This window comes from Acinonyx jubatus, chromosome E2, assembly GCF_027475565.1.
Source record: "Acinonyx jubatus isolate Ajub_Pintada_27869175 chromosome E2, VMU_Ajub_asm_v1.0, whole genome shotgun sequence".
Lineage (NCBI taxonomy): Eukaryota > Metazoa > Chordata > Mammalia > Carnivora > Felidae > Acinonyx > Acinonyx jubatus.
Window position 1 is genome coordinate 33,524,840 of NC_069396.1, and position 15,750 is coordinate 33,540,589.

General features: G+C 42.8%; 1 protein-coding gene and 1 non-coding gene across 2 annotated transcripts in view; one reads left to right on the forward strand and one right to left on the reverse strand.

Annotated features, from left to right (window-relative positions):
* Positions 1 to 9,135: 9,135 nt before the first annotated feature.
* The window catches only part of LOC106985836 (nuclear receptor coactivator 5-like), a 46,173-nt gene continuing 39,558 nt past the window's right edge, over positions 9,136 to 15,750 (forward strand). The window contains exon 1 of the mRNA XM_053210052.1: positions 9,136 to 9,233. The gene's annotated coding sequence lies outside the window, so the exon portion shown is untranslated. The remainder of the gene's footprint in view (positions 9,234 to 15,750) is intronic.
* On the reverse strand, positions 14,130 to 14,236 carry LOC113595278 (U6 spliceosomal RNA). Its single transcript, XR_003415769.1, has one exon. It is a non-coding gene; the product is annotated as a U6 spliceosomal RNA (small nuclear RNA).

Below are 15,750 nucleotides of genomic sequence, written 5' to 3' on the forward strand. Positions count from 1 at the left end.
ATTGAGTGAAATAGCCAAAGGTAAGGGTGTAACCTCAAGGACTTCAAAGGGCAGTGCAATAGATACCCAGCACAATGTTTACCATTTTCATACCTTATCTTATTCTCAATGTTTATTATTTATTTTTGAGAGAGAGAGACAGACAGAGAGGGGCAGAGAGAGGGAGACAGAATCTGAAGCAGGCTCCAGGCTCTGAGCTGTCAGCACAGAGCCCGAAGCGGGGCTCGAACACACGAACCGTGAGACCATGACCTGAGCTGAAGTCAGATGCTTAACCGACTGAGCCACCCAGGCGCCCCCTAGAGACTTTATGTCTTTTTTAAGGCCAAAAGCTTAACAGGTGGATGTGGTCTTTCTGTAAAGAGGTTTGTAAGTGGAGCAGAGAAGCAGTCTGTACATTGTACAAAATGGAGCCTGCAGAAAACTTCATATCATGCAAATCACCTTGAAGATTTGTGAAAAGTAAGGACTCTGAAACCTTGAGACATTACTGTGCAGATGTATTGCTGTTCTTCCCAGGTGAAAGCGAAAGAGTATTGACTATACTTACCAACTGGAATACTAAAAAATGCCCTGTGTTGATCAATTACAGCAAAAAGTTGCTTTCAGTGGGAACGGATGTCAGTAGCACATGGGGGTTAGGAACAATGAGGTGCCAAGGGATAACAATGTTATTTATTACTCAGAAATCCTGGACAAAATTTTCATCCTCAGTCACTGGGTTTTCTCATGGGTAAAATAGGGGTATTACAGGGATGACTGCAGGGGATAATGAGAGCCAGATTCTTGTAATCCTCTATTATGGACTTGATGCCTTGAAGGGCTTCTGTATTTATAGAGTATTGACTAATTCTGGGGAGAGGTTTTGAGTGATCTATGGGAGATCTGTGGATTCTGCCAATATTATTTGAAGATTTTGCCCATAAACAGGATGGTAGCTTATCCAATAAGGACAAATGATTAGCGTCCTCTGCTTGAGCATAGTTCTGTCAGAGATGAAGCACATAAAAGATGTGGAAGCGTTCTTTAATTCACCTAGTTGGCAATTTTGATTACTATTGTCAAATTCTAGAATTATTTCCCCCTTTTGGGAGAAAGAAATTCCAGCATGATATTTTTCTAAGAAACCTCTGCCTAGTCGATGAATAGGGGCAGGGGAACTAAGAAGAAAAGGGTGGGTATCTTTTTTTTTTTTTTAAAGTTTTTTTATTTTGAGAGAGAGAAAGAGAGCATTCAAGTGGGAGAGGGACAGAGAGAGAGGGAGAGGGAGAGTCCCAAGTGGGTTCTGCATGTCAGAGCACAACTGGATGTTGGGCTCGATCTCATGAAGCATGAGATCATGACCTGGGTCTAAACCAAGAGCCGGATGCATAACTGACTAAGCCACCCAGACGCCCCATAATAGGGTGGGTATCTTAAGGCAACTAAAGGAAAAGGAACAGGCTCAGAAATAGGAACTGTTGAGGTTTACTAGAGACACCCCCCCCCCCTCCATTTGAACTCAATTTTAGTACTCTGAGGCAGGGCCTGCTTTATAGCAGTGGGGTTAAGCCTGACTGTAGCTCTGGTGTCAGTAAGGACAGAGAGAGATTCATTCCTAATCTCAGAGTTTGTTCTCTATGTTGAACAAGAGGGAGGATTGGGAAGATCCCCATCACTGGAAATTAGGAAGCCATTGGGAAGGCTGGCTAGAGGACTACAGGTTCCTTAAATTGGTAACAATCTTCTTCCCAATGTTCTGGCTCTTTGCAGCAACAGCAGAGGCCAGGAGGTTTTTGGTTTTGTTTAGGGGCCTCCATTTGCCAGAGTTGAAAACTAAGAATTTTAGTGGTCTCTCTTTTAGGTGACTCTTCTAGCATGCAGGTGAGGTGGTTTGCCAACTTATTAACTCAATCTGGAATAGATACAGTTTCCCATTTCATGCCTGTCCTTTTACTATAAGGGAAATTTCTTGGTTCAGCCCATTCATAAATATGGAGAAAAAGTGTACCCAAGTGGATTCAACAACTAAATGAAGACCAGAATTTTCTTTGAAAACAATCCGAAGTCAAGTGTAATAGTCATAAACAAGTTCATCAGATGTTTGTGCGTGCAAGCCTGAATTTTGTTCCTATCAACAGGCTTAGAAAAAGCTACTACAACTGCTCAGTGGAGGTTTTCAGCATGTGTTTTTAGTATTTTGCCAAAACTTAAGGGTTTGTTTTTCTAAATCCTGTTAGCATGTTCCCATGGGCAAGTTTCATCCAATGTTTGGCCTGGCTGTCACCAACAGGCATGTGGGCTAAGTGATATAAATCTGAGAAACCAGGTTGGTAAGTCTGAGTAAATATGTTAAATTCTTCAGCGAACCTACGGGGGTCCTCATTCACTTTAGGAAACTCTGTGGCTCACAATCCAGCTTTAGTCCAGGGAACATAAGAAATGTGGGGTTTGTTTTGTCCCTCAGAAGCCTTTTTGTCTTTTTCTAATGGTTTGTTTGCCTCAGTTAGTCTAGAAATTGTATTTTACAGAGGGACAATTTTAGATTCAAGATAACATTTGGAAGCTTCAAAATCCAAATAGCCTTCCCATTCAGCTTTGACGACTTTAAAGTCATGGCTGTCCAATTCAGTTTTGACAAGCATAAGTTTGGAGAGATTGACATTTCCCTATAATGGCCATTGGTGTTTGAATTTCCTTTTGGTTAAGTCAGTCGATTTAGTTAGAAATGTGTATGAGAAGGGACCAGTTTTTATTTATTTATTTATTTATATTTATTTTAAGTTTATGTTTATTTTAAGTTTACTCATATGTTGATTATTTACTTTTTAAAAGTTTATTATTTATTTATGCTTTTAAAATTTTATTTATTTTTGTTATTTATTTTTTTAAGTTTATTTATTTATCTTGAGAGAGAGAGAGAGAGAGAGAGGGAGAGAGAAAGCACTAGCAGGGGAGGGGCAGAGAGAGAAGAGACAGAATCCCAAGCAGGCTCTGCACCAACAGCACAGAACCACATGCAGGGCTTGAACTCACAAACCATGAGATCATGACCTGAGCCAAGATCAAGAGTCAGAAGCTTACCTGACTGCGCCACCCAGACACCCCTATTGATTATTTATTCTAAAGAGACAGAGACACCGTGAGCAAGTGAGGGGCAGAGAGAGTATCCCAAGCAGGCTCTGTGCTGGTAATGCAGAGTATTGATGCAAGGCTCAAACTAATGAAAGCTTGAGGTCATGACCTGAGCTGAAATCAAGAGTCAGACACAACTGACTGAACCACCCAGGTGCCCCTAAAGTTTACTTATTTTAAGGTAACCTCCACACCCAATGTGCAGCTTGAACTCATGACCCTGAGATCAAGAATTGCATACTCTCCCAACTGAGCCAGCCAGGTACCCCAAGGGACCACAGTTTTTAAATATAAAACTGGCTGTAGTCCCAGGGGGTGGGGGTGCCTCAAAGCATTTTGATGACTGGAATCCCATTTCTTAGAGGTTTCTAACTTCTTTTTTTAAAGGTTTTATTTTATTTTTTTTTACATTAAAAATTTTATTAATTTATTCTTGAGAGAGAGAAAGAGTGAGCATGGGAGGGGCAGAGAGAGAGGAAGAGGGAGAATCCCAAGCAGGCTCCACATTGTCAGCACAGAGCCCAAAACGGGGCTCAATCCCATGAACTGTGAGATCATGACCTGAGCCAAAATCAAGAGACAGATGCTTAACCCACTGAGCCACCTCGGGCACCTCTCAAAGATTTTTATTTTATTTTATTTTATTTTTTAAGTTTATTTATTTATTTTGAGAGAGAAAGAGAGAGAGAACGTGTGAGAGCCAGCAAAGGAGGCTCAGAGAGAGAATCCCAAGCAAGCTCCACAGTGTCAACACAGAGCCCAATGTGGGGCTCCAACCCATGAATGGCGAGATCACGACCTGAGGCTAAGCTGAGAGTCAGATGTCCAACCCAGATGTGACCCACCCAGGCACACCTAAAGATTTTATTTTTAAGTGATCTCTACATCCAACTTGGGGCTCAAACTCACAACCCTCAGATCAAGAGTCACATGCTCTACTGACTGAGCCAGTCAGGTTTCCCTTAGAGATTTACTCCCTAGAGTAAAAAGAAAAATTCCTAAACGGTTCCAATTGGAATAGTTCAATTCCAAAAGGAATCAGGGCAAAGGCTAGCATAGTTCTGATAGGAACAGTATAGTTCCAAAAAGGAGTCAGACTAATGGCCAAATGAGTACTCTCGGAAAAGGACAAAGACTTCAAACAGATCCCAAATAAAGGCCAGGAGCTCAAAATGCATAGGGAGCAGAGTTAGAAATTCAGGAGAGATTTATCCTCAAACTCTAGGGTCAGCAAGAAAGCAGTGAGCTCAGTGGGCTCTGTGAGTCTCACCAACCTTGAATTGTTGGGTGTGTGTGTGTGTGTGTGTGTGTGTGTGTGTGTGTGTGTATGTAGGCAGGCACCCGCACATTCTCTCTGGATCCCACTTAAGACATCAAGTAACATCCTTAAAACAATTTTACCAGGAAAGGTGGGTTTATTCGGGAATAGCAGAAAATTGCAATTCTGGACAGGCAAGCTATGGCAAAAACCATAAGCTAGTCCAACAAACAAAGGAGAGAAATGTTATTTTATTTTTAAAAATTTTTAATGTTTATTTTTGAGAGAGAGAAAGAGACAGACAGAGCATGAGCAGGGGAGGGGCAGAGAGAGAGGGAGACACAGAATCCGAAGCAGGCTCCAGGCTCCGAGCTGTCAGCACCCACAAGCCATGAGATCATGACCTGAGCTGAAGCTGGACACTTACCGACTGAGCCACCCAGCACCCTGAGAAATGATATTTTTATGGAGAATAAGGAGGAAGCTGGCAAGGGTTGTTTTGAAGAAAAGTCCATTAAGAAAAGCAAGATTTCAGGTAATGATGCTTTCTCATTGGCTGAGTTGCTGAGATGGTGGATTTCTTGTAGAAATCCCATCTTTCCTTGCTGGGGCCTGTAACTGATGATTCTTCCTGTGAATTGACGGTTCTTCCTGTGATTGACCTCTTGCGGTATGGCATGAGAGCTCCCCCTTCTGGCCTCCTGGCTTTATTTTAGTGAGATTTCCCTTTGTTAATTTTCACAACCCTGAAGATGACCTAAAAGATCCCAAACTGCACAGGATGCCCAAAGGGGTCTAGCTGCAGATGTTTGAAAAGGTTGTTCTGGAGACTATTTCCTATAAACATAGATTAGATTCTTACCCTGACACAAAAGCAAGGAAGGTGAATTCATTTTAAGGGTTTTATTGCCTTTTAAAAAATATTTATTTATTTTTGAGACAGAGGGAGGAAGAAAGGGAGAGAGAGTGCAAATGGGGAAGGGGCAGAGAGAGAGGGAGAGAGAGAATCCCAAGCAGGTTCTGTGCTGTCAGTGCAGAGCCCAATGTGGGGATCAAACTCACAAACTGAGACATGACCTGAGCTGAGATCAAGAGTCAGACACTTGACTGACTGAGTCACCCAGGTGCCCCTTTATTCCCTCTAAAAAATGTTTATTTATTTTTGAGGGAGAGAGAGAGAGAGAGAGAGAGAGTGCAGGGGAGGGGATTACATAGGATCTGAAGCAGGCTCTGTGCTGTCAACATAGAGCCAGATGCGGGACATGAATTCACTAACCATGAGATCATGACCTGAGCTGAAGTCAGACGCTTAACTAACAGAGCCACCTCGGTGCCCCCTTTATTGCCTTTTTAAATGTGTTTTTTATTATAGTAAAATAAACATAACAAAATATACTATTTTAACTTTTTATTTTAACTATTTTTAAGTGTACAATTCTGGTGCATTAAGTACATCCACACTGTTGTAACCATCAGCACCGTCTATCTTCAGAACACTTTTCATCTTGCAAAACTAAAACTGTACCCATTAAACACTAATTCCCCCTCTCCCCAGTCCCTGGTGACCACCATTCTATGTTCTGTCTCCATGATTTTGACGCTAAGTACCTCATGTCAGTGGAATCAAATAGTCAGTGGAATCAAATAGTATTTGCCCTTTGGTGAATGACTGATTTCACTTAGCATCTTGTCCTCAAGGTTTATCCATGTTGTAGCATGCGTCAGAATTTCCTTTCCTTTGAAGGCTGAATAATATTCCACTTTATCTACCACGTTTTGTTACGCTTTCATTACCCTTTGACAATTGGACTACCATCTAAGGAGTCTCAGATTCCCCTAGAAGCAAACAGTATGAGATGAAAAATAGCTACTCTGAGGCTTTCAGACCAAGTAGATGAACTGAAGAATACTTCCCATGCAAAATTCCAAATCAAAATCTCACCTTTCTTTCTGGTTTTGCTCTTCAAATCTTCTTTGGCTTATTCAAGTCAGGCTGCTCTTCATTCTCTGCTGATTTTGTAAAGACAGAAAGAATTGCTTTTATGTTAACCTTTTTTTTTAAGGCTTATTTTTTTTTCTGGTTATGATATTATAGGTGGTTACAGATGGCTCACTCAATACCCAATCTTTAGAAAAAACTGATCACTATGCATGTGTCCATTTTGCTTTGCATGCTGGTCACTTTCCAATATTCCCCATTCCCTAGCCAAAACAGGTAACCAAAACACCTTTTCAGAGACAAAAACATGGGGGAAAATGACTTTTTGGAAGTCAATATAGTCATAAACCTAAGGAATCCCAGCCTAATTCATGTTATGATGTGGTTTGCAGAAAAGGAAAATGTGTTTGGTGATACTGGACCCAATCTTGAGACCCAAGGTTGGCACCAGAGAATGCAAGAGAAGTTATTTTTAGGTTTCCATGCCAGAAGGAAAGTTTACTTGGCAATGGTCAGCCAATCCATGTGGCCTGCCTCTCCTATATCCCTCTTCTTTCTTTCCAAAAAAGTAACTCCTTATTTTCCAAGTAATCCAAATGTGGAGGAGTTTTTAAAAATATATTTTATTTTTTAAGTAATCTCTATACCCAACATGGGGCTCGAACTCACAGCCCCAAGATCAAGAGTCACATGCTCTACCCACTGAGCCAGCTAGACGCCCTTAAATGTGTAGGATTTAAGATGGTCACATTCTTTGACAATCCTTAAGAGGTGGGGTCTGTTCCCCTTTCCTTGAGTCTGGGTGCTCTTTCCTGTTGCTTTGACCTGTAGAACACAGCAAAAATGATGCTGTGCTCAGTAAGCTAAAGCTATAAACAAATAAACGTTTGGTTTAGGGACTTCATTCAAACCTATTTATCTGGACAGTTTGCAGGATGGGCTCTCATACTGGGAAGGAATCCCATCAAGATTGTCCATTTGGGAAATCAAGTTACTTACCAAACAGCAGTATACTTATTAAAACTTGCTTTAAGACCCTTGCTGTGCTGTGCTCACTAATGCTAAAATTTACATCAAGACATATGCCCAATCCCAAACAATTCCTGTTTTTTAAAACAATTCAGGGCACCTGGGTGGCTCAGTCGGTTAAGCATCTGACTTCAGTTCAGGTCATGATCTCAAGGTTCATGAGTTCAAGCCCTGTGTCGGGCTCTGTGCTAACAGTGCAGAGCCTGCTTGGGATTCTCTTTCACTCTCTGTCTGCCCCTCTTCTGTTTTTGCACGCTCACATGCTCGCTCGCTCTCTCTCTCAAAATAAGTAAACTTTAAAAAATAAAATAATTCAAATTTATAATTTATTTAGTCCATAAATATCAAGGAAATGACATTTAACATTTCTTTAAAATTAAGAGGGCGTTTTTCATTAAAGCTATATTACTAAAGGTGAAATTCTATAGCCTTTTAAACACAATCATTGATAGCCAATAAACTAAAGGAAATACAAATGTCCTTCTAAAATTTAATCTTTCCACCTGCTTTGTAACATCTTTCTTGCCTGTTAGGTCTCACAGACTCCCAATCAATTCTTGTCTTGAAAGACCTTCTTGAACTACTCAAGCTCAGACCCCAGCCCTATACATTTCCTTTCCATGTCTCCCCATTCTGACATACTATTAAGATTGTCATGGTAGCATTCTCTATTACTGCAGCAAATCTAACAAAGTTAGTTTTGCTTGGTCACAAGTTTTCTGATTGTCTTTTTTTTTTAAGTTTATGTATTTATTTGGGGTGAAGGGCAGAGAGAGAGAGAGAGAGAGAGGAAGAGATTGAGGCTTGAATTCATGAACTGTGAGATCATGACCTGAGTGAGCCAAAGGACATTTAACCTACTGAGCCACTCTGGCGCTCTTTCTGGTTGTCTTTTTAGGAGCTGCCAATCTACAAGGTAAGTATGGCTTTGTGAAACCTCAGTGTTAGTCTTATGGGTGCTGTGTGTGTGTGTGTGTGTGAGTGTGTAGGTATACTGGAAAGTGATGTAAAACATGTTGCACCTGTGGGTGGGGGTGACAAAGTTGGAAAGCCATTCATTTATTGTCATCTACTAGAATGTAAGCTAATGAGCACAGGAATTCTATCTTCTCTGCCTTATCCCCAGCGTTACTTTATTATTATTATTATTATTATTATTATTATTATTATTATTTTGAGGTGGAGGGTGAGGAAAAGGGAGAGAAACTCTTAACCAGGCTCCTGGAGCCCATTACAAAGTCCTATCCCACCACCCTGGGATCGTGACGTAAACTGAGATCAAGAGTCAGGTGCTCAGACCGAGCCACCTAGGTGCCCCTATCCCCAATGTTTTGAGCAGTTTCTGGCACACACATAACTGTTAAGTGTAAGAATGAATAGGGGTGCCTGCGTGGCCCAACACCTGACTCTTGCCTTTGGCTCATGTCATGATCTCATGGTTCGTGGGTTGGAGCCCCGTGTTGGGCTCTGCACTGACTGTGAGGAGCGTGCTGGAAAGTCTCTCTTTCTCTCTACCCCTATCCCCCGTCCTCTTTCTCTCAGAATAAATAAATAGACTTAAAAAAACCAAACAAACCAAGAATGAATGAAAGAGCGACTTGTGATTGAAAACATGAAAGGCAAAGGGAAGGCGGGGGAGGGAGCGAACAGCAACAAGCGACAGGGAAGAGAAATAGTAAGGGGAAAAGAACAGTTTACAAGGCAGGGCGTGGGCCCGCGCCTCCCTGCCTAAAGGGGGCGCTGTGGGCCGCCTGTGCTGCCCAGGGCGGGCGGGGGGGGGGCGGGGGGAGCACTGGGGGCGGAGCTGCGGGCGCGCAGGGCCAGGTGGGAGTGGAGAGGCTGGAGGCGAGGAACGCGGGAGGTGTCCTGAGGGAGCTGTGGAAGTACGCCTCGGTAAGTGTCCCGCCAAGGGCAGGGAGGCCTCGCGCCACCTCACTGCAGTCCCTATGCCCCTTACTATCTCCTGGATGGGGAGTTCCGGGAGGCTGAGGCGGGCTGGTGCCTGGGAACCTGTGTTCCCCCTCCTTGGGGGCCTCAGTTTCCCCACTTGAGAAGTGGGCAGGTGGGCCGGACGCATTGCCTTACAATCAACCGGGAAGCTACAGCAACCTCTCCTGCCTCCATTATAGCCTCCCTGCCCATCCTCTTGCCTTCACGCCTTGGCGTGTCCTCATCACGAGCAGGTCGGAGCTCTCTGGATCAGCCTTCCCCTAGCCTCCCTTTACCTTCTTGGGAAAACTTGCTCATCTGCTGTGGCTGGCTCCAGTTCATGCTTTTCCTGCGCTGTTTACCCTTGCAGCCGATTTGGTGATTGCACCAGGCTTCTAGAGTTAGACCTGCGTGTGAATCTGGGTGGACCACTGATGAGCTGTGTGACCCTGGGCAAGTTACCTTACCTCTTTGTGCCCCCATTTTCTCATCCCCCAAATGGGGTAATAACAGAACCTACCGTAAATGAGTTAATGTGAAGGTTTAGAGCAGATATATTTTCCTGTTGGGACATTTCCAAAGTGCCTCCGCTTCTCAGCCTGTTACCTCGCAATTGGAGTTTTGCTTCAGTGATAACCTACTTGACTGCTTAATGTTTGATTAATAAATTATTCCCAGGAGGGCAGGACAGTGCTCTTATCTGCTCACCCTGTGTGGAGGAGCCTGAAGCCAGGACTGGCTAGGCTGGGCATACAGGGGTGATACAGATGGTTGTGCCCTCAGTCTGAAAGAGGCATTTGAACAAGTATGGCTAGGTTGGGTCTTATTTGGGGAGTTCAGCGTCTGGGCACTATCAGTTAAGGTCAATATTACTCTTGAAAGAAGGGGGCTTGCCTGGCTCATTGGGAGGAACATGTGACTCTTGATCTTGGGGGTCCTGAGGTTGAGACCCCCATTGGGTGTAGAGATTACTTAAATATATACACTTAAAAAAATATTACTCTTGAAGGAATTGAATCTTGAAAGCTGCAAACTGAAATTTATGGGTTTTGTTTTGTTTTTGGTCATCTCTGTATTCCAGCTTTGTCCCAGTCCCGGGAGCAGTGAAGTGAGGGCCACGTGGCTACCTCCTGTTTCGCAACGTAAATGCCTCGTGTCGTGGCTCTGCCATAGTGGAAGAGCGAGAGCAGACAGGAGGCTACTGCAGTTCAGTGTTGGCTTTCTAATTCTGCGCTTATTTAAGTGTTGAGAATGCGCTGGAATCCCCAGCTCCTCCATTTGGGTGGGTGACCACTAGCTTCTAGGGTGAGGTTTTATTTTGCCAGTTCCCATGACACGTGGACTTGTGGGGTGACCCTGCTCCCAAGCTTGTGGTGGAAGAATTTATGTCCTCCTTACACATTTGTAAATTGACAACTAGAGTATTTTTTTTTTATTATACTTGTAAAGAGTTGCAAAAGATATCATTATCATCCTAGCCTGTGGTTTTCATATGCATGTTTTCATCCTATTTTGAGTAAAATCTAGGAGGTGTAGATTTCACTCGGGTTATGGAAATTATATGGCAGAGCACCTATCTGGCCAAATTGGGCCTCACTGTCCAACCCAGAAGAATGACTTCACTTTTTATTTTATTTTATTATTTTTAAAGAATTTATTTTTAAGTTAATAAAATCTGTACGACCTAACATGGGGCTTGAACTTACAACCCCAAGATCAAGAGTTGTGTGCTCTCCCAACTGCGCCAGCCAGGTGTCCCCTGACTTTACTTTTTAAAAACAGTTCCTTGAGGTATATATAATTGACATACCACATAATTGACTCATTTTAAATTTAATGATTTTTTGTAGAATTACATGATACTGTTAAGGTCAGGCATCGGGCAGGGTAAAGATGAGTCAGAAGGTAAAAAATTTTAGCAGTCAAAGGCTTTATTGGGAACTAAGGTCTCGGGCGAGGTTCTGTGGCTCAGGGACAGAGAGGAGTCAGGGAAGTCGCGCCTGGCTGGGGTGGGGTGGGTTTTTTTTAAGCTGCAGCGGTTCCGGGTTTAGGTCCGGGTGGGCCTTTTTCGCGCCTGGGCATGCTGTCGCTCGGTGATTGGTTGACCTTCGGTTGGTTCTGGCGCGCCGCTTGGGGCTTTCCCTTGGGTTGCGCTGGCAAGATGGCCGTCCCCTCCACTGTGGTTCCAGGGACATCCTGACAGATACCATTACCATAGTCCATTTTAGAGCATTTCTGTGACACCGGAAAGATGCTTCCCGTTGTACCCCAGGCAACCAGTGATCTTTCTGTTTCTATGCATTTATATTATCTAGATATTTCATATAAATGGGATCAATAGTTGTTGGTTTGGCAGCTCGTTGGGAGCTTCTGGGTGTAATCTGAAACCGGCAGAGGACAGAGAGCAGCGTTTCTGAAGAAAGAGGGAAGCCACTGCAGATTGGTAGGTGGTAGGTATAACACATACCTTGTCTTGGGCGGCTACGGCACAAGTAGATCTCCACACCCACCCACCAAATCGTAAACGTTTATGTCGAGATTTTGCCTGCGTTCAGTAATGTGTACCGTCCAGATGGTCTTAGTAGCACATCGCTATCTCAAGGCTCTGTCCTTAGGGCAGTTTCTGGGAGTGTGAAAGGCAAGCGGGAGGCATGGTCCAAGGATAGGGGAGGGAGTAAGGAGCCTCCGGCTGCTGGGATCTGCTCACAGGTCAGCCGGTGGTCATGTCCTCTCAATGACCTCCTCCACCATTAAGATGTTAAACGCCTTTTGTGACTGGCTTTCATTTCAGTGTGCTGGTTTTTTTTTAATGTCTATTTAGGGGCGCCTGGGTGGCTCAGTCGGTTGAGCGTCCGACTTCGGCTCAGGTCATGATCTCGCAGCTCCTGAGTCTGAGCCCCGCGTGGGGCTCTGTGCTGACAGCCCAGAGCCTGGAGCCTGCTTCGGATTCCGTGTCTCCCTCTGCCCCTCCCCCACTCGCACTCTGTCTCTCTCCCTCTCAAGAATAAACAAACATTTTTTTAATGTTTGTTTATTTTTGAGGGAGACAGACACAGAATGCGAGCTGCGAGGTCATGACCTGAGCCGAAGTCGGACGCTCAATCGACTGAGCCACCCAGGCGCCCCTAGCATACTGTTTTTGAGATTCATCCATTTTGTGGTGTATATCAGTACTTAATTCCTTTTTATCACTGAATAGTATTTGATGGTATGGATGTATGACTTTTTTTACTGCTTCCTGTTCGCCAGGGATGGACATTTGAATTGTTTTCATCTTTTGGCTATTGTGAATACTGGTTCTATGAACATTCGCACACAAGTCTTTGTGTGGACATAGGTTTCACTTTTCTTGGGTGGATGAGTTGAATTGCTGTTTATGTTTACCTTTTTTAAGAACCTGCCAAACTGCTTTCCAAAGTGGTCGTACCATTCTATATTCCTACCAGCAATATATGAGGGCTCCAGTTTTTTCACATCCTCACCCATACTTGTCCTTTTGATTATACCCGTCCTACTAAATGGGAAGTGCTATCTCACTGTGGTTTAAAAAAGCAAACAGAATATAGCCAACGGTCAGTGGTGCCATAATAGTGTTGTCTGCTGACAGAGGGTAGCTGCACTTGTGGGGAGCACAGCATAATGTATAGGCTTGTTGAGTCACTCACTATTCACTATGTGGTGCACCTGAAACTAGTGAAACATTGTATGTCAACTATACTTGAATTTTAAAAAATTGCGGTAAAATACACATGACAAACTTGCCATCTTAACCATTTTTGAGTGTACAGTTCAGTGGTATTATGTATATTCACCTTCTTGTGCAACCAGTCTCCAGAACATTTTTTTTTTTGCTAAACCAATACTCCTTGCCCATTAAACAACAACTGTCTATTCTCCCTCTTCCTAACCTCCGGCAAGCACTGTTCTCCTTTCCTTTTCTATATATTTGACTATTCTAGACACCCCACGTAAGTGGAATCCTATAGTATTTGCTCTTTTGTGTCTGGCTTATTTCATCTAGCATAATGTCCTCAAGATTCTTCCCTGTTGTAGCACGTCAGAATCTCCATCCTTTTTAAGGCTGGTTAATATTCCACTGTATGGACATACCACATTTTAATCGTTCTTCCATGACGGACCCTTGGGTTTAGCTCTTGTGTGTGAACTGTGCTGCCATGAGCATGGGTATACAAATGTCTCTTGAGACCTTGCTTTCAATTCATTTTGGGGTATACCCAGAAGTGGAATTACTGAATGACCTGGTAATTCTATTTTTAATTTTTTGAGGAACTGCCATTTTGTTTTGTATAGGGGCCGCACCATTTTACATGCCCACCGACAGTACACAAGGGTTCCAATTTCTCCACACCTTCACCAACATTTATTATTATTATTTATTTTAATTTTTACATTTTATTTATTTTTGATAGAGCACAAGTGAGTGAGGGGCAGAGAGAGATGGAGACACAGAATCTGAAGCAGGCTCCAGGCTCCGAGCTGTCAGCACAGAGCCTGATGCGGGGCTCAAACCCAAAAACCGTGAGATCATGACCTGAGCTGAAGTCGGATGCCTAACCGACTGAGCCACCCAGGCACACCTGTTTTGTTTTGTTTTGTTTTGTTTTTTGATAGAGGCCCTTATGGGTATGATATCATTGTGGTTTTGATTTGCACTTTCCTTATGACTGATGATGTTGAGCACTTTTTCATGTGGTTTGTGCCGTGCGTACATCTTCTTTGAAGAAATGTCTATTCAAATCCTTTGCCCATTTTATTTATTTATGTAGTTAGTTTCTTTCTTTTTTTTTAATATATGAAATTTATTGTCAAATTGGTTTCCATACAACACCCAGTGCTCATAAAAGTAAGGAACGCTTCACGAATTTGCGTGTCATCCTTGCGCAGAGGCCATGCTCATCTTCTGTGTATCGTTCCAATTTTAGTATATGTGCTGCCAAAGCGAGCACCCTTTGCCCATTTTAAAATTGGGTTATTTTTCTTTTTATTATTGAATTGTAAGAGCTCCTTGTATGTACTAAATGTAAGCTCTTTATTAGATGCAAGAGTTTCTTTAAAACATTTTTTTAAATGTTTTTTCTTTTTGAGAGAGAACAGGGGAGGGGAAGAGAGAAAGGGAGACAGAGGATCTAAGACGGGCTCTGTGCTGACAGCAGATAGCCCAACGCGGGGCTTGAGCTCATAAACGTTGAGATCATGACCTGAGCCGAAGTCAGAGGATTAACCGACTGAGCCACCCAGACACCCTTATCAGAGATGAGATTTGTAAATATGTTTTTAATGGTGTCTTTTCACAAATTTTACAATTTTTATAAAATCCAGCTTATCAATTTTTTTTCTTTTTTTTTTTTTTTAGGTAGACTCCACATCCAGTGTGAGGCTTGAACTCACAACCCTGAGATCAAGAGTCATATGCTCTACTGACTGAGCCAGCCAGGCACTCCTAACTTTTTTATGCTTGTGCTTTTAGTGCCATATCTAAGAAATCTTTCTCTAACCCAAGGTTGTGAATATTTACTCCTATGTTTTCTTCCAAGAGTTTTATACTTTTGGCTCTTTCATTTAGGTCTGTGATCCATTTTTAGTTGATTACTGGCTATGGTGTAATCAAACATTTTAGGGTCCATCCCTGTGTTGAACATTCCACTCTCCTAGGATGGACAATACTTAGAGCCATGCTGGGAATTGGATGAAATAAGGCTCTGTTTCCTTTAGTGTCTCTTGTTGAAATTCTTTGTGTTGTTCTGACTTCTCCATTTACCTTAATCTCATTCTGAAGTTTTCACACTGGGGTGATGCACTGGATCAAAGGAGATTCTGGGTGGTGAGTAATTGGTCCTTCTTTTGTGCAGTGCATAGGGTGATTGAGCAAGAGGGGGGAAGGAGGTCATAGGCATTTTCTCAGCCTGCTAGATCAAGTATATGTGGGAAAGAGCTCTTACGGAAGCAGAGGGCCTGAAATTGTCTTCAGAGTATCCATCATGCTCAAAGTCATGATCCCCACGGAAGGTCTTCTTATCCCCAGGTCCATGTACCCAATTTGAAGACTGCTACGTAAGATTCATATGAAGTGTTGGCAAGGTTGGAGAGAAATTGAAACCCTCATGTATTGCTGCTGAAAATTTAAAATGGTATAGCATATGTGGCAAGCAGTCTGGCAGTTCCTTAAAAAGTTAAACGTAATTACCATATCATTCAACAATTCCACTCCTAAGTGTATACCCAAGGGAACTGAGTACATGTTCACCGAAAACTGTTACACAAATGTTCCTAGCAGCATTGTTCATAATAGCCAAAAAGTGGAAACAACTCAAATGACCATCAGGTGGTGAATGAATGGACACTGGTATATCCACACACTGGAATATTATTCACCCATAAAAAGGAACAAATACTGAAGCATCCCACAACATTCCAAAGTATGCTAAATGAAAGAAGCCAGACACAAAAGAGGACATTCCAT